We start from the raw sequence: 20,871 nt of genomic DNA on the forward strand, positions 1-20,871 counted from the left end.
TAAACCAGCCCAAGTTGGAAAGAGAGCAGGTTAAAACTTGTGTGTCAATGACTAATGTTGATAGACACAGCCCTTCTCAACAATTCAAGGATTTAAGACATCTCCAAAAGTCTCATGATGGAAAATGCTGTCCACATTCAGATAGACAACTATGGAGTTTGAATGCGGATTGAAGCATACTATTTGCTCTTTTTTTTTCTTCTATTTTGTTTTGTTTCCTCCTTCTTGTGGTTTCTCCTATTAGTTCTAATTCTTCCTTACAACATGACTAATGTAAAAATATGTTTAGTAGGAATGTATATGTAGAGCTTATGTCAGATTGCATGCCATCTCGAAGAGGGAGTTGGGGAGGGAAGGGGAGAAATATTTAAAACTGAAAAGCTGATGAAAATGATTGTTGATAACTCAAAATAAATTAATAAAAAAAATTTAATTAAAAAAAACTTATGTGTCATTGTGTGTCAATGGAATTGGGCCTGTGAGTGGCCAGTGAATATTCACCTTGGGTGAGATAGAGAAATCCAGGCCCATAAATAAATAGATAGATAGACTGACAGATGCAATGACCAATCTTTGGCTCAGGGAACAGATGATGGAAGACTCTTTTTCACTCTTAGTAGAGGGATGGGAGACTACCAATGCAGAATTTTGCATATCCTGTAGCAAAGTCTTTGTGTTGATCACTCTTTCCTGTTCCTGATTCTAAATCTTTCAACATAACCTCAGAAAACATAAATCAACTAAAATACATGAGAATTCAATAGATTAGTTTGTAACAGTGCCATGAGTGACAATCAATAAACAAGCATTTAATAAGCACCTACTATGTGCCAGGCACTGTGTGAGCCTCTCAAACATATAGAGTAAACATACACACACACACACACACACACACACACACACACAGACTAAAGCTGGAATTAGGTAAACTGTGTAAAGAGATATTTTTAAGAAATTCCAGAAGAAAAGCAGTCAAGTATGGAGGGATCACTTAACCTAGAGTCAGAAAGACCTGGGTTTGAATTCTGTCATGAAACAGGACATAGTTGTGCGACCATGGGCCAGGTAATCTAACAGTTATAGCCTCGGGGCACTATGTACCTAGTGGTACGGTGGATAGAACACCAACCCTGGGGTCAAGAAGACATCAATTCAAATCCAGCCTCAGACACTAGATGTGTGATCCTGGGCAAGTCACTTAACTTCAACTGCCTCCCCATCCCTCACCCCCCAGAAAGTTATAGCCTAGCATTCTCCCAGGGAAATAGAGGTCCATTGAGCATTACTTCCCTGACAAGACACAATGCTTCTTTCAGAATTATTATGTTTGGGGTCAGCTAGATGGCGCAGTGGATAAAACACCAGCCCTGAAGTCAAGAGGACCTGAGTTCAAATCCAGCCTCAGACCAAACACTTGACACTTATGAGCTGTGTGACCCTGGGCAAGTCACTTAACCCCAATTGCCTATTAAAAAAAAAGAATTATTATGTTTGACCCTTGTATACATATATTTAAATATGAGTCCTAAAATCTTTCTAGGACAAGGATAAAGGGAAGAAAATGGAAAATCTCATAAAAATGTTTTTCCTTTTTTAAGAAAATGTAAAATTAATTGGAGCTGGGAGTGGAAAAAGTCTTGAAAAATAAAACTTTGGAAGGATGCTAAAAGAGTAGCAATATGGTACATGGGACAGAACAGCCAGCCCCAGGTTCAGGATCTTTTAGGTCTACATTTCATACATACTGGTTGTGTTACCATGAGAAAGCCACTTAACTTCCAGGCAGCTGTCTAAGATTGTAACTTATATAGGAATTGCTGCCTTGCATCAGTGGAAGGAATTGACCTACAAACAAGGTTGTGTGCTATAAATATTTAATAATCAGATTCCCCTTCCCCCAAGGTACACACCCACTTTTAAGTGTAATCTGTATTATTAACATTTTCTCCACCACTTTTCACTCTAGATAATCAACCAAACAATAAACCAAGCTGTGATTTATAGGATTTGCCCACTTCCAATAAAAACTTAACAACCAGGTCTCCCAAGCCAGTACTAGCTTACTCCAGCACATCCCTATCATGTCCTCATGTAATTATAAGCACAACAACAAGCTCTACAACCTTGGACAAGTCACTTGACTTGAGTCTGTTTCTTTTCTTACACAGTGGTACAGTGGAAATAGCTGACATTTATATAACAGTTTAAAATTCACAAAGCACTTTTTGTGTACACCGTCTCATTTAATCTTCACAACTGCAGCATACTAGTAAGCATTTAACAACCTTCTCTCCAGAGTTTGTATGAACTGGCACACCCCTGCTCACAACCATCTGTAGGTATTATGGGTAATATTATTCCCATTTATAGATGAAGACTGATTCTCAGGGAGATGAAACTATCTGGCCATGGTGACACAACCATTGTCTGTCTGTCTGTCTCTGTCTCTCTCTCTCTCTTTCACACATATATACACACACACACACATATCATTGCAATCTGGATTTCCAGGGTTCTGCTGATTCCAAACGTCCCACACACCACACTACTTGTATAACTTATCTCAGTAGGGGGTGTTCTTAGGACAGTTCATTGTAAGCTGTGTGCTATAGAAATGTGGGGTGTTATCATTATCATTATTATTATTATAATTAATCCAGATAAGACAGTGCGTTTAGTAAATAAAGGATCATCCTCAAGTCAGGAAGACCTGAGATTTCATATTCCATTTCTGACACATACAGGTTACGTAACCATTTAGATGCGTCTTAACTTCTCAGTGCCCCAGATAACTCTCTCATACTATAACTTACAGAGGAATTGCTAACCACATTGGTAGAGAGAATTTCCATATCCTAAATCCCCTACATAGATGAAATCACATTACAATGAAAGATGTGTGTGCAAGTTATAATACAATCACTGATCGGACTGTGCCAAATTCCATGGGATTCAAAAACTTCACAGCCACATTAATATACGCTGAAAAAAATGAGCCTTAAAAATACTGACCCTATCCCAGGCATAGAGTGCCCAGCCTGGAGTCAGGAAGACTCCTCATTTTGAGTTCAAATCCAGATTCAGATACTTAACAGTTGTGTGACCCTGCACAAGTCACTTAACCTTGTTTGCCTCAGTTCCTTATCTGTAAAATAAGTTGGAGAAGGAACAGCAAAGCATACTAGCATCTCTGCCAAAAAAGAACCCAAATGGGGTCACAAAGAATCAGACAAGACTGAAATGACTGAACAATGACGTGGTCTTATCTGCTCAGGGAAGATATGATGAAAAGTTACCTTGCCCAGTAGTCTTCCAATATAACTTCACATAGTCACTAATATTTTGGTGGGAGATAAGACTGAAAATCTATCTTTCAGAGCACCTTGCCTAGGAAAATCCAGCTTTGAATTACAAAGTTAAGGAAAGAATTTAAATCATCTTAATCTTTTCAGGAAGAGGATGGATTTTTATGAAGCTATTTTCTATTTTCTTTTGGTCAGAGGCTCCTAAATAGGTAAGAAAGTTCAAAAGCCTTATCTAGACATTAGAGATTTTGTAGGATTAAAAGCTAAAAGGAACTTTAGAAATAATCTAGTTCAATCTCCCAATGTTACAGATAAGGAAAGAGGCCTGGAAAAAAGAATATATTTGCCTTAGGGCACACAGTAAATAGCAGAGCCAAGATTTGAACCCAGATCTTCTGACTCCAAATCCAGGGCTATATACTATATACCACCCTACTTGAATTATCTTGGTACTCCCTTATCTGCATAAATATCACATTCCCTCAATAGAAATCAAGCTCTTTCAAAACGAGTTTCATTTTTGTCTATCTCCAGTGCCCAGCCTCATGCCATATACACAGTAATAGGAGCCCAATCAATGCTTGTTAAATTGCATTACTGTTTTCCTGAGCCCTCTCTCTACTTCTGATTAATTAATAGCTTACGCATTAAACCACTGGTGTCAGTTTATTTGCTCCTTCTGAATACTAGGCAGTGGGGTAGAGTGATTCAGAGGATCTGAGTATGGATTCTGCCTCACACTTTTACTGACTTGCATGATCAGAGGCAAGTCCCTTAATCCCCAGGAGCTTCAGATTTCTTATCTATAAAATGGGGATAATCATAATACCTATCTCCCAGGGTTGTTGTTAGATCAAATTTTCATTTAATATCTGTAAAGTACTTTACCAACCAGAAAGTGTCATATAAATTGTCAGCATTATCATTAGGCAACAGATGACACCTAAGGTCTGCATTTCCCAATCTCCCTTATATGGACCATTTGTGCCCAACCTATGGTAGATTCTCCTATTGGTCTGATGAGCCACAGTCAGACTCTCTGTACATTGACTTCAACATAGTGAAGTCGTTTTGACCCTCTTTGAAAATGAAGGACAACCACCCTCAATCCCCCTTAATTCTAGTGCTTTCCCTCTGCTGATTAATTCTAAACTACCCTGGATATATCTTCTTTGTACATATATCTTCTTTGCATGTTGTCTCCCCATCAGACTGGGAGCTCCTTGAGAGCAGCACCTCACCTTTCTTTGTAATGTACAGTACCTGGCACATAATAGCTGCTTAATAAATGTTTACTGACTGACTAACTGATCCTATGAAGAGCAGAATGCTTCTAGCACCAGGTCTTCAACCAGACCTCAGGAAAAATTTCCAAGGGAAAGACTGCTTAATGACTTCAGAAATCTAGGACAACACCAGAGAACATATGAACTTTAAAGGGAGCAAGAGTAATCCCCTGCCCTGATATGTCCTTTAAATCAGAAGGATCACTCCATGCATTCCCCAATACCCTAGAATCCCAAAAACCCAAACCGCCCCAGTTTGCACAGCCTCTCACAAGCAAGCATCCCGCCCTTTTCCCAGGACTGAAAATATGAATTAAAACTCCAAAAGATGAATACGGACAAGAGCCTTCTAAGGAGGAAGATTTCTTTTAGGGCCATGGTTTGGCCTTCCCCAATCCCCCAGGAAATTAACTGTAATTCACTGCTGGAAGGATCAGAGCTGTGAAAGGTCTAAATCATATGCACTGTGGTGAAGAGAAAAGTGGATTAAATCAGACATTTGCCAGCCCCTGGAGGACCCAGGCAAGTCACATGGTGTGATGTTGCATTGTACACAAAACTGTACATATATTAAATTTTGTTTGTCTCAACAAAAAAGAAACAGAATCACCTGTAAAATGAGAATGGATTTAAAGTGCTTTGCAAACCTTAAAAGCAATCAATGTCAGCCACTATTCAGAGTTGGAGGACCTGAGCTTCCATGCACATCTACTGCTAACTTCTGGCCTGGCCTGGAGCATGCCACTGGACCTCGGTCCTCATTTGTTAAATGATGGGTTTGGAGCACATGACCTCTCAGGTCCCTTTCAGCTTTAAATTGGTGATATTATACTTCTGTGCTAAGCATTATTTTTTTTAATATAAATTTATGTATTTTTAGTTTTCAACATTTACCTCCACAAGCTTTTGAGTTCCAAGTTTTCACCCCATCTTGCCCCTCCCCCCACCCCAAGATGGCATGCATTCTGAATACCCCTTCCCCTAGTCTGCCCTCTCTTCTATCTCTCCCCCCTTCTGTTATCCCCTTCCCCTTCTATTTTCCTGTAGGGCAGGACAGACTTCTGTACCCCATTTCCTGTATTTCTTTTCTCCCAGTTGCATGTGAAAACATTTTTTTTAAACATGTGTTTTTAAAACTTTGGTTCCAAATTTTCTCCTTCCTCCCTCCCCCCCCCCTCATTGAAAAGGCAAGCAACTCAATATAGGTTATACATGTGCAGTTATGCAAAACACTTCCATAGTAGACATGTTGTAAAAACTAACTCTATTTCCCTTAATCCTATCCTGTCCCCTCATTTATTCTATTCTTTCTTTTGACCCTGTCCCTCCTCAGAAGTATTTACTTCTGATTACCCCCTTTCCCAATCTGCCCTCCTCTCTACCATCTCCCTGCTCTCTTGTTCCCTTCCCCCCCCATTTTCCTGTAGGGTAAGACAGATTTCCATACCCAATTGAGTGTGTATGTTATTCCCTCCTTAAGCCAAATCCTATGAGAATAAGATTCACTCATTCCTCTCACCTTCCCCTTTCCCCTCACTGCAAGAGCCTTTTCTTTTCTGTTTTTTGGGGAAATAATTTACCCCATTCTACCTCTCCATTTCTTCTTCTCCGAGTATAATCCTCTCTTATCCCTTAATTTTATTCTCCAGATATGATTCCTTACTCTTCAACTCACCCTGTGCCCTCTATCTATCTATCTATACATACATATAATTTTTTTCCTCAACTACCCTAATACTGACAAAGGTCTCATGAGTTATAAATATCTTTCCATGCAGGAATGTAAACAGTTCAATCTTAATAAGTCTCTTATGATTTCTCTTTCCTGTTTACCTCTTCATGTTCCACTTGAGTCTTGTATTTGAAAGTCAAATTTTCTATTCAGCTCTGGTCTTTTCATCAAGAATGCTTGAAAGTCCTCTATTTCACTGAATGACCATTTTTTCCCCTGAAGGATTATACTCAGTTTTGCTGGGTAGGTGATTCTTGGTTGTAATCCTATCTCCTTTGCCCTCCAGAATATTATATTCCATGCCCTGCGGTCCTTTAATGTAGAAGCTGCTAAATCTTGTGTTATCCTGATTGTGTTTCCACAGTACTTGAATTGTTTCTTTCTGGCTGCTTGCAATATTTTCTCCTTGACCTGGGAACTCTGGAATTTGGCTACAATATTCCTAGGAGTTTTCCTTTGGGGATCTCTTTCAGGAGGAGATCTGTGGATTCTTTCAATTTCTATTTTGCCCTCTGGTTCTAATATATCAGGGCAGTTTTCCTTGATAATTTCTTGAAAGATGATGTCTAGGCTCTTTTTTGATCATGGCTTTCAGATAGTCCAATAATTTTTAAATTCTCTCTCCTGGATCTATTTTCCAGGTCAGTTGTTTTTACAATGAGATATTTCACATTGTTTTAATTTTTCATTCTTTTGGATTTGTTTTACAGTGTCTTGATTTCTCATAAAGTCACTAGCTTCCAATTGCTCTATTCTAATTTTTAAGGAAGTATCTTCTTCAGTAATCTTTTGGACTTCCTTTTCCATTTGGCTATTTTTTCTCTTTAGGGCATTCTTCTCCTCATTGGCTTTTTGTCATTTGGGTTAGGCTATTTTTTTAAGGTGTTATTTTCTTCAGTATTTTTTTGAGTCTCCTCTAGCAAGCTGTTGACTTGTTTTTCATGATTTCCTTGCATCACTCTCATTTCTCTTCCCAGTTTTTCCTCTACTTCTCTTACTTGCTTTTCAAAATCCCTTTTGAGCTCTTCCAAGGCCTGGGACTGATTCATATTTTTCTTGGAGACTTTGGATGTAGGAGCTTTGATTTTGTTGTCTTCTTCTACTTGTATGTTTTGATCTTCTTTGTCATCAAAGTAAGATAATATAGTCTGACTCTTTTTGCACTGCTTGCTCATGATCCCAGCCAATTACTTGAGTTTTAAACTCTCTGTTAAGGTAAAAGTCTGCTTCCGATGTGGAGAATGTACTGTCCCAAGCTTCAGGGGTTTTATAGCTGTTTTCAGAGATACTTCTAGGGACCTGCAAATTTTCAGTTCTTGTAAGGTGGTATGATAAGGGGCAAGGTGTTTACTCCCTTCCTGGCCTGTGCTCTGGTCTATTAGTAACCACAAGCACTCCCTTCTGCCCTGGAACTGTGAGAAAGGTTTTCTCTCCACAGCCACTACAAGCTCCACCACACCAGTGCTCCTCCTCATCTCAGGACTGCCGCCCAGAACTGTGACCCAGATCCAACCAAGGGCAAAGCAAGAGATTCCTGCCTCAGCACTGGCAAATAGATTCCTGCAATCCCCCCTCTGATCAGCCACTTGATTCCCCCTCAGTCTGTGGGCCGGAAGCTCAGGACACAGCTACCACCCCCAGGCCCACGCTCTGCACTCTGGAACTGGCTCTGAGATCTAGCTCCTCTCTCACCACAGAAACAGACTTTTCCCACTGACCTTCTAAGTTGTCTTTGACATTCATGGGTTGAGAAGTGTGGAAACCACCACAGCTGCCCATGATTCAGTCCTCTGAGACCTGCTCCAGGTCAGCCGCAGCCTATGCCACCACGCCACACTGAGCTCCTCTCACCGCCTGGCGCAATATACCTTTCCTATCAATCATCCAGATTATCTTGGGCTTGAAATTTGCTTCACTCCGTCTTTTTGTGGGTTCTGCTGCTTTAGAATTTGTTTAGAGCCATTTTTTTATAAGTATTTGGAGGGGTCTGGGTGAGAGCTGAAGCAAGTTATTGCTTTCACTCTGCCATCTTGGCTCCGCCTCTCCTGTGTCAATATTATACTTCTAACTGGTCTCTTGAATCTGAAGCCACACAGGCTTCATAAATGAAAAGGACCTTTCAATACCTCCCTTATTTTACAGATGAGAAAATTAAGGGCTGGAGTCATTTTTCCAAGTGATTTTCAAGTAGTAGGAAGTGGCCTAGCTGGCCCAGACCAGCTGTGTTGTTATTCATTGCTGTTGTCCAGTGGTTTCAGATGCGTCCAACTCTTTGCGACCCCATTTGGGGTTTTCTTAGCAAAGATACTACAATGGTTTGCCATTTCCTTCACCAGTTCATTTTACAGATGGGGAAACCGGCAAACAGGGTGAAGTGACATGCCCAGGGTTACCCACCTAGTAGTGTCTGAAGCCACATTTGAACTCAGATCTTCCTAACTCCAGTCCTGGCACTTCATTCACTGCACCACCTAGCTCCCAGAGCAGTTGTAAGCCAATATTATACTTCTCATACCTCCAAAGTACACCTTTTCAGAGTCCTTTGGATTTTTATTTCAAACTCATGTATTCAGACCAAATTAGTCCAAAGATTTTGAAGAAGAGAGCAAAGGGTCCAGGAACAGATCTGTGATTTTACAGGTATAGGGAATTTCCAATTTGGAAATTCCCTCTGCAAAGAAGGGCAACTCCTCTGCAATGTATAATCTCAGAGAGTTGACTGCAGCACTAAGAGGTTCAATTACATAAGCATTTATCAAGTACCTGCTGTCTACTATGTGCCAGGCCCTGGGTTGGTTTTGGGAATAACAGCTTATGCTAATAGCTAGAGCTTTATAAATATAATCTCATTTGATTCTAGGAGGTAGGTGCTATTATTAGCTCCATTTCACAGAAGACTAAACTGAGGTAGACAGAGGTTAAGTGACTTGCCCAGGGTCACATAGCTAGCATGGGTCTAAGGCTGGATTTGAGCTCAGGTGTTTCCTTCCGACTCCAAGTCCAGCACTATCTCCCCTAAGCCACCTAGCTGCCTAGGCATACAAAAATCTAACAATAACAATAACAATAAAACAACAAAATGGCTCTTGCACTGAAGGAGCTGGGGGTGGAGGGGGGGGAAGGGAAAGATACAACATATATGCAGAAAAAGTAAATACAAAATATATGTCAAGTATATATAAAGTAAGGGGGGCTGTGGATGGAGAGCAACTGAGGGGAATGGGGAAAGGCTTCTGGTGGAAAGTGGCTTTTTTGAGCTGAGCTTGAAGGGAGCTAAGTGACTTACCCACATTCACATACAGACATACTCTGTTCCATTCACATACACGACTCTGTGTTAGACAGAGATAGAATTTTAACCCAAGTCTTCCTGCCTATAACACTGGTCCTCCACCCACTCTGCTGCCCTGCTACCTGAAGAACGAATGCACAAAACTGGACTATGGGCATACTCAGACTAACGTTCAGAATCATCCATAGCTTGGTACCCTTCAGAGCTAATCTTTTTTTCCTCCTAGGAACTCCCAGACAGAAACCATCCACTCTCCCATCACTTTGGATCCCAATTGTAATCCCCAATACATACACACACATACACACACACACACACACACACACACACACACACACACACATCAGGCTCATTATACTTTGGCTTGTGGTCTTCTTTCCTCCACCCTCCAACCTGAAATGCCCTTCCTCCACCTTGTCTTTATCTTAGCCATTTTCCAATTTCAGTCCAAGCACCTGTGTAGCTTCCCCTGATGAAGTCAGAACAAAATCAATTTCTGTAATTGTTTTCTGCACGACACAATTTCATATCATCCTATTTTCTAATTGTTTCACCTATGTATTGTTCTGTCACTTACTTGTAAATAAGCCCAGTATAAGCAAAGACTACCATCTCTCCCCTTTCCTCTTCTTCCTCCTCCTCCTTCTCCTCACAGAGAGAAATAATGCTGGGCGCACACAATACTAACCCTCTGGACCTCTATTACCTTTAGTTTCCTTCTCATTAAAAATGTGATACTAAGATCTTGTTGTATTTAAAAATTTTTTTTAATGACACAGCCCCTGCCCTCAAGCAGCTTAAAATCTCAAAGTATTAATTTTTTGAAATGTGGTACAAGTCAGCTCCTGGGGAATAAAAAAAAAGTTACCACCCTATTTCTCTAAAACTGTCAGTGACAGATTGAAGTCTAAGTGCTGACATTTCTCTTAAAGTCAAAGTAATGAATATTTAAGAATATTGCACAAGAACAATTCTCCATGAAGGAATATTTCAAAAGAGGGGAAAATGGTTTGTGCCTGTCATTTACCACAATCAGGGAAGGAGGCAATGCAGCAGAGCCTTTTTATAAGGAGGGTGTCAGCCTCTCTCACACACTAAGGCTGCGAAGAGACAGGCAGCTAGGTGGCTCAGTAGATGGAGCACTGGGCCTGGAGTCAGGAAGAACCGAGTTAAAATCTGGCCTCAGATACTTACTAGCTGTGTAACCCTGGGAAAGTCACTTAGCCTCCGATTTCCCCACTGAAGAAGGAAATGGCAAACCACTCCATGGACAGTATTGGTGTGCTATGGTCCAAGGAGTCATGATGAATCAGCAGCAACATCTGTATAAAGCCCAGCCAAAAAGATCTATTTTAAGTGGTGTAGTGAATAGAGTAATGGACCTGGAGTCAGGAAGACACATCTTGCTGAGTTCAAATCTGGCCTCAGACACATATTGGCTGCGTGACCCTGGGCAAGTCACTTAACCCTGTTTGCCTCCGTTTCCTCATCTGTAAAATGAGCTGGAGAAGGAAATGACAAAATCACTCCCATATCTCTGCCAAGAAACCCTAAATGGGGTGGCAAAAAGCAGGACACGACTGAAACAACTCAACGACAACAAATCAAACAGGGTAGAGAAGCAGATAAAGTCAGACTCTCTGAGCTAGTATTCCTAATTGGCCTTTCAAATATGGCTACAGCGGCAGCTAAGTGGCACAGTGGATAAAGCTCTGGCCTTGGAGTCAGGAGGACCTGAGTTCAAACCCGGACTCAGACACTTGACAATTGACACTTAAAACTTAACTAGCAGTGTGACCTTGGGCAAGTCACTTAACCCCAACTGCCTAGCAAAAAAAAAGGAAAAACAAACGTGGCTACAGCTCTAACAATACTGACAAAGAGGGAGGACCAGAAAGGTATGTGAGAACTCTGTGGCAGGACTAGGGCAGAACAGTGGAGGGAGGCCTAGATCAGTTTTTTTCCCTTTCTATTTTTTGTGTGTCCTGTACTCAGCTGGGGAAGTACTGTTTGTCAGGCTGTGCTACTACTACCTTCCTGAGGTGCTGGATACAGAAAACATGGAAAGGGATACAGGACAATGTCTGTGTTCCAGCATCAGCAACAGTTATCCTCCTTGGCACCACCTTCTGAGTCCTTCCTCCACCTCTTCAGGGTGTATAAAAGACTGAAGTCCCTGACACAATCAATAACTGACAAATCTACAGTTCTCCTGCTATTCAGAAGGGTCTTACCTTGAGCCCTAAGACGTAATAAGAACCCACTGACTGTGATAGTGAAAACAGACACTTGAGAAGAAATGACTAGACTTGAGTAGCTTAAGCAGAAGAGGAGTCAGTAGGGGTCAGGTGTGAAATTTTCCATGCTAGAAAGTTCCCAAACAGGAATACTACTTAATTTGGAAGCCAGTCAAGAACTATGGAAAGCTACACCTATTCAGCAGATTAGTTTGGCAACAGTTTGGCTATGAAGAGGGTAGACCAGGTGTAGACTTCAGCACAGGCTAAGTGTCCTGATGGGACATGCTAGAGCCTGCCTACTGAGTAAGTGCTTCCGTGACAAATGGAATCTAAAGGATAAAGGATAAACCCAGTCAAATAGAAAAAAATATATATTAGGGACAAAACAGTTGTGCTTGACTACATTTTTTAAAAAATCTGCACAAGCAGGGGCAGCTAGGTGGCGCAGTGGAGAGACCACTGGCCCTGAATTCAGCAGGACCTGAGTTCAAATCCAGCCTCAGAAACTTACTAGCTGTGTGACCCTGGGCAAGTCACTTAACCCCACTGCCTAACAAGAAAGAAAGAAAGAAAGAAAGAAAGAAAGAAAGAAAGAAAGAAAGAAAGAAAGAAAGAAAGAAAGAAAGAAAGAGAGAAAGAAAGAAAGACAAGAAAAAAGAAAGAAAAGAAAAAAATCTGCACAACAAAAAAATACAATTGAAATAAAAATACCAAAATTGGTAATTTTTATGGCAAACTGACAAAAACTTGACACCTACATTATGTCAGGAGCTGTTTGAAAGTCACAGTGGTGACTCCAAGTCCTTCATGAGTAAATGGTCAAAGGACAGAAACAGAATTTCCAAACATGGAAACACAAACAGCACACTCACAAAGAAGTGAGTGATTCAATTGATCAAAAAGTCTACTGAAACTCTTTCACATTCAAGTCCCTTTGCTAGCCTAATGGACATATAAAGTGGCTACCTTCCAGGAGCTTACATTCAAGCCAAGACTACTCCCTGTACTTTAGTCAAGCCTGTCCATTTCTTGTCAGATCAGATCAGACCAGACCAGAGTTCAAATCTAGCCTTATACTTACTAGCTGCATGACCTTAAGCAAGTAATTGATTTCTGTCTGCCTCAGTTTTCCTCAACTATAAATTGGGGGTGATAACAGCACCTACCTCCCAAGGTTGTTGTGAGGATTAAATGAAATAATATTTGTAAAGGGGCTTAGCATAAAGCCTGATACATAGCAGGTGCTTCATAAATGCCTGTTTCCTTCCCCTTCTCTGAAAGAAAAAGTCAACCCATAAGATAAAAAATACCAGGATGCACAAGGAATGTCTTGAATTTGTCTCAACAGACTAGCTCCATCCTCTCTAGGTCTCACTGTCATCCATGACAATGACCGTTTCTAAGGAAGTGGGGAGGGCAGTGAAGGGAAATGGAAAAGGTAAGCATGATTTCTCTGCATGGTGCTGATGGGAGAGAGCTCCTATAGGGGTCCAGTGGGAAATGGTCTGAGACCACCCAACCCAAAGGCCACAAGAAGAAGGTGGTTTTATCCTATAGATTCAGGGGTCCCAACCTTTCCTAATATAAAGGCTCCCTTGTTTTCTGGATCCCAACATGACAGTGGTTATACTATCTGAATTCCCTGATTGTGAAAACACAAAGACAAAAAGTTTTATGAATTCAGTAGCACTCAGATGAATCCCTACACTATCCAGTAGAAAGTTAATTTGACACCTCATAAAATTGGAGAGTAAACAATGCAGGGGACAAACTCTGTGAGGGAAAAGGTCATGTCATTATGAAAGGCCAGGGAAAAAATAATGTTTCCTGTTAAACACAAAGCATGTATAACATAAAACTGTCAACACAAAAGCCCATTATTCATACTGCATATTTTGCTGGAGCTTAAAAAAAGCAAAAGATCAAGATGATGATGCTTAGCCCACCCAAGGATTCTAGGACACCCTGCAATTCTCTAGCCCCCAGGTTGGCAACCAAGAACTAACAGGATGGAGTCAATGAAGGTTTTTAAACAATGACACAGTCAAAATAGCACTAAGGGAGATTGTAGTAGTGAAAAGAATGTTGGACTTGGAGTCAGGAGGACTGGGTTAAAATCCCACTTTACTGGCTCTGTAAGCATGGGTACATAGAACCTCAGTTTTCTCATCTGCAAAACACAGATAATTCCATTCAATAAGCATTTATTGAGCACAAAAAAAACTAAACAATTCCTACTTTTAAGGATGTTATATTCTACTGAGGAGGAGGGAAAGGGAATCAGCACGTGCACCAGTAAACAAAGAATATAAATGGAGTAAATATAAATTAGGTGGGAGAAGGTGAGGGATCAGAAAAGGCTTGCAGGAGACAGAACCTGAACTGTGCACTGGGAGATGGCCATGAAGGCATGAAGACAGGAGAGGATGACATGCTCTACCTAGGGAACAAGCAGGCCAGTTTGACTGGAACACAGAGTGCACGGGAAGGAGGGTATTATGCTGGAAAGCAGAAGGAAGCGAGCTTGAGAAAAGACAAGCTGAAGTGTCACCCTAGAGGTCACTGGAAGCTGTTCAATGAGCAATGAAGCCACTGGTCAGATCTGTGCCTTAGGAATATCCAGTGGCAGTGATTCTTGTACCACCTACCCTACAGAATTCCTAGGAGGAAAGGGCTTTGCCCATAAACTTTGAAATGTTTAAATATGAGTCATTACTATCTGGGAAGATTAATCTGGATTTAATACTGAAGGATGGGGAGAGGGGCAAAGGTAGAAGGAGGTGGCAAAGTTAAAGCACCAAACCCAGTTAAGAGTACATTGCAACAGTCCAGGTATGAGATAATAAGAGGTTAGGCCCCAGGGATGAGATAGTACCAGGAAGTACCATCAAATACTTACTACCTATAGAACACTACTGAAGGTGCTCTGCCATCAACACAAAGAGGTATAAGACAAAATCTCTCTTTCAGTGAGCCTTCAGTAGGGTCAAAGACCACCAGCATTGGGGCAGCTGGGTGGGGAAGTGGATAGAGCACCAACCCTGAAGTCAGGAGGACCTGAGTTCAAATCCAGCCTCAGACCAAACACCTGGTACTTACTAGCTGTGTGACCCTGGGCAAGTCACTTAACCCCAATTTCCTAAAAAACAAAAAAATAAAAGACCACCAGCATGGTACAATGGAAAGAGGACTGGATTGGAGTCAGAGGATCTGGATTCAAATCTCAGCTCTGACAGCTGTTATATTCCCCTCACAGGTAATGAATGGACAAGGCACTTCAGCCCTGGGGATCACATTTGTAAAGTAAAGAGGTTGGACTAGATTATCCTTAAGGTCCTTTTTAGACTTAAGTAAGTCCAAGACTGTAAACGCTATTACAAAGGAAGAATCAATAAGATTCAATGATTAGTTGAATACTGGAAGCGAGGGAGAGAAAGGAGTAGAAAGCTATTTTTTTAGCCTGAAGCTTGAGTTATTGAGAAGTAAAAGTCCTAGTTTTGAAAGGTAATATGCCCCGATGAGTTTTAAATATGTAAATCTGATGTGGTGGCAGGATAACCAAGCAGAACAGTGTGTCAATGGGCTGAAGAAGCAGGACCAGAACTCAGAAGAAGGTCAAAGAAGAAGATGCAGATCTGGAAAATCTCTGCATACAGGTTACAGGTGTAGTCTTCAGTTTGCTCCTGGCACGCCCATATTCCTGAAGCTAAGAGAAAAAATGAATGAGTCCAGCAAGAGGTGGAAGCTCAGCCAGCCCTATTCACTTGTGATTTATTGGAAAGGAATGACCACTCCTTAATGACAAACCAAGTCAGGAAGTCTTTAACCAGCAAGCCAGAGTCAGAATGACAAGGGCCATGACGTGAGAGTTACAAAATGAAGAAGGCTGTCATCAGGACAGGGCCAAACACCTCAATCAGTCTGTCTCAGCTCCCATAATTAGGGCAGTTTGCCATTTGGCTCTTACTCAGTATCACAATTTATATCAGCTTTTCAAATAGGAATACAGGCTCCTAAGAAGACACATGTGGTAGCTGGGTGTGTCACTGCACACAAGTAATCCCTGTTTCTAGGGAGGCTGAGGCAGATGGATCATTGGAGGTTTGGAATTCTGGGCCACAGTGGGCTAAGAAAATCAGGTACCCTCACTGTGTCCAACACCAATATGGTAAGCTCCCAAAAGGGGAATGGGGGACAAGCAGGCTGCCTAAGGAGAGACAGAGGAGCAAACTGGCCTGGGTTTGAAATGAAGCAGGTTAAAACTTCCATGTCAATCATCAATGTATTAGGTCACAGGTGGCTACCGCACTTCCAACCTGATCGAGATAAGGAGACAGAAAAGGAAGGAAGGAAGGAAGGAAGGAAGGAAGGAAGGAAGGAAGGAAGGAAGGAAGGAAGGAAGGAAGGAAGGAAGGAAGGAAGGAAGGAAGGAAGGAAGGAAGGAAGGAAGGAAGGAAGGAAGGAAGGAAGGAAGGAAGGAAGGAAAAAAGAAGGAAGGAAGGAAAAAAGAAGGAAGGAAGGAAGGAAGGAAGGAAGGAAGGAAGGAAGGAAGGAAGGAAGGAAGGAAGGAAGGAAGGAAGAAAATCACCTAGCAAAAGCTCAAGAGGGAGGAGGGGTAGAAAGAAGGAAATCAGTGAGGTGACCTAAGTTTAACTAAGTTGCCATCCAAATGATTAGAAACAAACATTACAAATGTAAACATACAATTCTTAAGTAAATAACAGTTAACAGTATTTCTGAAAGCAATTCAAGGTCAACTTGTGAATTTTTTGCAAGTATTTAACTGTTTAACTGACATAAATTGTTTAGGGAAAAACAATGGATATATCTGTGTTTATATATAAAGCTACCAGGGTATGTAGGTTTAACATACAAAAATTAAAATAGTCTATTTGTCTAAAAGGAGACACTGACACAAAATACTGTCAATCAGATCACAGCATCTAGAGCTGAAAGGGGCCTCAGAAGCTTCCTTGTCCAACCTCCTCACTCTCCAGACAAGGACACTGAGACCCAGACAGGTTAAATGACTTGCCCAAGGACAACCAAATAGTAAATTTTTGAACCCAAGTTCTCTGAGTCCAATGCCAGGGCTCTTCCATTGGTACCATGCTCCATTCATCAGACTATTTATTACTAGGTGCCTACAACCCACAGAGGTAGACTGGGAGATAATGCAAATCTCAATAAGGCAAGGAAAGTTCTTCCCATATACACCACCATTTAAAGACACCCAAGGAATTCTCATCATTTCCCACCCAGCTACTTTCCTGGACTTTGTGATCTTTAGAAATTGATCATTCTGCAAGATGAAATCAAGTCTCAAACTCTTACCTCTTCAGGTCATTTCCCACTTCATGCCCCCATGTCTGATAAACTCCTCTCCCCCTTTGCAGTCTTTCTGTGTTGTCTTCCCTCTTCGGATTGTGAGTTTCTCGAGAGTAGGGACAGTCTTGTGACTTTCTTTGCATCCCTAGTTAGTACAGTGAGTGGTGCACAGTAGGTGCTTAATAAATGTTCATTGCTTCTGACTCAGTCCCTTGTCTTCAATATGTTTATGGTCTCAGTGACAAAACCTCAGGTCGGTCCTCTCTGCGAACACAGAGGAATATACAATCTCATTTCTTTTTCATTTAAAAAAATTCCTAGGATAAACACTTTCTAAAAAATTTTAGAAAAGCTTTCATGGTGGAAAAAATCCATCAATTTAGGGTCAGATGACCTGGGTTCAAATCCTCTTCTACTACTAAGTGACGCCACTCGCCTTCAATTTCCTCATCTTTAAAGGAGCTGGTTGTAATAATTGACTTCTCATGTCCTTTCCAGTTCTAAATCTATGTATATATGGGCATGATGCTACATATGTACTGTTTGTTTCTAATGACATTTAGGTAAGGGTAGGTCCCCTTCACTGGCTCTCCCCTGCTTCTGTTCTGCTGTGTCCTTGCATGACTTCTCTAACGTTAATATGCGTGTGGATTTCCAGATGCAGTCACCTTGTTAGCTGGGTTTGGCACAAGCTTCCCTTTGAAGCTTCAAAGGGGCAGGAGGAAACTTGGAAAGCATTCTGAATTTTTTTTGGGGGGGTTTGCAAGGCAACTGGGGTTAAGTGACTTGCCCAGGGTCACACAGCTAGTAAGTGTCCAGTGTCTAAGCTACACATACTTGAACTCAGGTCCTCCTGACTCCAGGGCTGGTTCTTTATTCACTGTGCCACCTAGCTGCCTCAAGGGTTCTGATTTTTTAAAAAGGCACAAATGGAACTTATTTAGTAAGTATTTTTCACTGGAAGTTGATGAATTGTTTTTCTTTCCCAAAGTATTAGAGAATGAGTTGTTACAGAATAATATTTTAAAAAAATAATCAACAAAAGTGACACTGTCAATGTCACCCTCCAATCCTGCTTATCCCATTCCTCAGCCTGTAGGGAAGTGGCAAATGCATTCCATTAGGAGTCAGAGGAGCAAGGTTTGAATTCCAGTTCTGCTATTTACTATACCTGAGTGATCTTAAGTAAGGTACCTAATCTCTCTGGTTTCCCTGGCTTCCTTCAAGTCTCAGCTAAAATCTCACCTCATTCTAGAAGCTTTTTCCAGTCCCCCTTAATCCTACAGCCTGCCCTTCATTTTCTCTCCTCTTTTTCCTGTATATTTTTGTTTATATATATATGGAGAGAGAGAGAGAGAGAGAGAGAGAGAGAGAGAGAGAGAGAGAGAGAGAGAGAGAGAGAGAGAGAGAGTGTTGTTAGCATGTTGTCTCTGCCATTAGATTGTAAGCTCCTTGAGGGCAGGGACTATTTTTACCTTTTCTTTGTACCCTCAGTGCATAGCACAGTGCCTGGTACATACTAGATGCTTAATAAAGGTTCACTTGGGGCAGCTATGTGGTGCAGTAGGTAGAGCACCAGCCCTGGAGTCAGGAGGACCATAGTTCAAATCTGGATGTGACTCTGGACAAGTCACTTAACCCTAACTGCCTAAAATAAATACAGGTTAATTTGACTCTGAACTTCAATTTCCTTTTCTATTAAAAAAAAATGAAGAGAATGATCTAGATGATCTTTAAGGTCATCAAGCACAAAGTTTCAGAATGTGGAGCTTGGAAGTACTCTCAGAAGTCACCTAGTCCAACCCTTCCCTGAAGAGAAAATCCCTAGTATAACATTGTCAACAGATGGTGTACCAGCCTCATCCTGAAAGCTGATAACATTGATAACATCCTGATAATGTTGGGGATATGAAGTTCCAAAGCAGCCTGTTCTAGTTTGAAAATGCTCTAAACCATTAGGAAGATCTTTTTATGGCATCCAGGTTAGCTTTCTGAAACTTCTAACCAGTGCTCCTGGTTGCTATGAATAAACAGGTAATACCCCTACATTACAAATTGTTGTTGATTGTACTTTGTTTTCAAAGAGGACCAACGACATCACAGGTGATGTCTTGGTTTGTGCATGAATTGGATTTAAGTGAAACAGAGTTGCACAAAGTCGTCAGCCTCACTCTCTCTTCCAGAGTCATCAAAGCCCAATGGCAGGACATAAGTCAAGATGACTGGCAATGGCCCCGGATGTAGTGGATGGACTTGGTGTATTCAATGTCTGACCAAGCTCTAATTGTTTTCACTCACCCATTCCACCAGAGGAAGTCTTTACATGCTTGGAGCAGACACTCCCTTAACTCACTGATGGGTCTGAGGTCCCTTGGTTACCCTCAACCTGGTTTAGCCTGCCTGCCAAGACAGTTTTATTGGAGTGTGGGCATTGGGCATACTACAGCTTCTTGGAGCCACAGGTGAGAGTTACATTACATATAAAGAAACCAAGAATACCCTAGGGTTAAATTGTTTACAATGTCAAATAAATGTCCAACCTAGGAACCAGAAGTAGAAGATAAGATTCCTGACTTCTAGTAAAGCGATTCCTTAGCTCACAGGTTTAGTAATTATCAAGTTTCTCATTTCACAGGTGAAGAAACTGATAAGCACAGAGGCAAGATGACAAGTACTTAGGGCCAAGATTTCAACCCAAGTCCTGAGACTCCAAATCTAGCACTCCATTCACCGTGTCACTGTCTTATCACTGTTTTTGCAGAGCAGCCAGGTGGTGCAGTGGATAGAATGCCAGCTCTGAAGTCAGGAAAACTCATCTTCCTGAGTTCAAATCTGGCCTCATACACTTACTAGGTGTGTGACCCAGGGCAAATCATGTAATCCTTTTTGCCTCCGTTTCCTCATCTGTAAAATGAGCTGAAGGAAATGGCAAACCACTCCTATATCTCTGCCAAGAAAACCTCAAATGGGGTCATGAAAATTCAGACACAACTGAAACAACTGAACAGCAACACTATTTTTGCACAACTCTGAAGAAAAAACAATGACTAGGGTACAAGATTTAGACATAAAGGGTGATACTATAAACAAATAAGGAGAACAAGGAATAGTTTACTTGTCAGATCTATGGAGAATAGAAGAATACAAGGCCAAACAAGAGATAGAGAACATTATGAAATGCAAAATGGATAATTCTGATTACATTAAATTAAAAAGGTTTTATACAAGCAAAGCCAATGCAACCAAGATTAGAAGAGATGCAGAAAAATGGGAAACAATTTTACAGCCAGTGTCTCTGATAAAGTCCTCATTTCTAAAATACGTAGAGAACTGAGGCAAATTTATATGAATACAAGTCATTTCCCAACTGATAAATGGTCAAAGGACATAAGCAAGCAGTTTTCAGATGAAGAAATTAAAGCTATCTATAGCAATATGAAAACATGCTCTAAATCACTATTGATTAGAGAAATGAAAATTAAAACAACTCTGGGGTACCACCTCAGATCTATCCGATTGGCTAACATGACAAAACAGGAAAATGATAAATGCTAGAGAAGATGTGGGAAAATTGGAATACTAGTACATCATTGGTGGAGTCATGTACTGATCCAACCATTCTGGAGAGAAATTTGGAACTATGCCCAAAGGGCTATCAAATTGTGCATACCCTTGGATCCAGCAATAC

At 41.1% G+C, this 20,871-nt stretch overlaps 1 protein-coding gene across 4 annotated transcripts in view; it reads right to left on the bottom strand.

Annotated features, from left to right (window-relative positions):
• The window catches only part of FHIP1A (FHF complex subunit HOOK interacting protein 1A), a 420,438-nt gene that overhangs the window by 389,416 nt on the left and 10,151 nt on the right, over nucleotides 1-20,871 (bottom strand). Inside the window, exon 2 of one of the 4 annotated variants that reach the window (XM_020994120.2) lies at nucleotides 17,190-17,447. The exons of the other annotated variants lie outside the window; for them this stretch is intronic. The gene's annotated coding sequence lies outside the window, so the exon portion shown is untranslated. The remainder of the gene's footprint in view (nucleotides 1-17,189; nucleotides 17,448-20,871) is intronic. 4 annotated transcript variants of the gene reach the window in all.

This window comes from Phascolarctos cinereus, unplaced genomic scaffold, assembly GCF_003287225.1.
Source record: "Phascolarctos cinereus isolate Bilbo 61053 unplaced genomic scaffold, phaCin_HiC Scaffold_9;HRSCAF=440, whole genome shotgun sequence".
Classification (NCBI taxonomy): Eukaryota; Metazoa; Chordata; class Mammalia; order Diprotodontia; family Phascolarctidae; genus Phascolarctos; species Phascolarctos cinereus.